The following is a 996-nucleotide window of genomic DNA, read 5'->3' as shown; positions in this document are numbered from 1 at the left end:
TGAGCAAGTTGCCACAGCTGCGTTTCTATGTTGTGAATGGATGCTTGCTGGTTTCTAAGGATATTTCTTGTTTCTTGAATGGCAGCATCATGATCACTATGTCTCTTTTTTGAAGCAGCTACAAATTTGGTAAGCATCTCTTCCAAACTTGGTTTTCTTTCTTGTGCCGACTCCTCCTTTTGGTAAAAACCTCTTCCTTTCTGCTTGTACTTCTCCTCCTTAGCCTTCTTGTACTCTTCATACGGGAGCCACACTTTCTTTGGTTTTCGCCAGTCTTCATCATATCGATCTCCACTTGAGTAACATACTTGCACCTTTTTGTTCCCATTTTCATCCAAGTCGCAGTCTCTAGTAAGATGAGGTCCATTGCAATTTTCACAACCCACCCGAATAGCATGGATTGTTTGATCCATTTTATCCATCCTCATATCCATGGTTTTTAGCATAACCATGACCGCGGATAAGTCTTCAGTAGCTGCATATGCGGCTCCCCTAGTAACATCGTTTATTGGGTTGTGGTATTATCTAGAGTGCTTAGAGAATTCTTCAATTAATTCCTTGATCACTGGGGGTGGCTTCTTTGTGAGCGGGACTTGCGAGTCAAGTAACTGCCTAGTTGTGACATTAAATCCATCATAGAAAATGGAGACTTCTTGCTGGCTATTTAGGTCATGATGTGGGTAGTTTCTTAGTAAGCTCTTGTACCTCTCCCAAACTTCGTATAATGACTCTCCAACTTGTTGTTCAAAGTTAGCTATTGCATTCTTCAATTTTGGCTATCTTGGAAGGTGGGCAAAAGTGGTCAATGAATTATTCTTTCATCTTGGCCCATGTGGTGACTGATCCGAGGGGAAGTGATTTGAGCCAGTCTTTTGCAGCACCTTTGAATGTCACTGGAAGCATGTGAAGTAGCTGAGTCTCGCGAGGCACATTTGGAACATTGAAGTAATCAACTACATCATTAACTTCATCCAAATGCTTGTAGGCATCTTCGTG

The 996-nt window shown here is 41.9% G+C and overlaps 1 non-coding gene across 1 annotated transcript; it reads left to right on the top strand.

Annotated features, from left to right (window-relative positions):
- The first annotated feature begins 666 nt into the window (after positions 1 to 666).
- Positions 667 to 773, top strand: LOC144999105 (small nucleolar RNA R71). The gene has a single exon (XR_013660628.1). It is a non-coding gene; the product is annotated as a small nucleolar RNA R71 (small nucleolar RNA).
- The last annotated feature ends 223 nt before the right edge of the window (positions 774 to 996 follow it).

Source organism: Lactuca saligna, chromosome 5 (assembly GCF_052625555.1).
Source record: "Lactuca saligna cultivar CGN05327 chromosome 5, ASM5262555v1, whole genome shotgun sequence".
In the NCBI taxonomy this organism is placed as follows: Eukaryota; Viridiplantae; Streptophyta; class Magnoliopsida; order Asterales; family Asteraceae; genus Lactuca; species Lactuca saligna.
The sequence above is the reverse complement of the archived record's forward strand: the minus strand, read 5'-3'. Positions and strand labels throughout refer to the sequence as shown.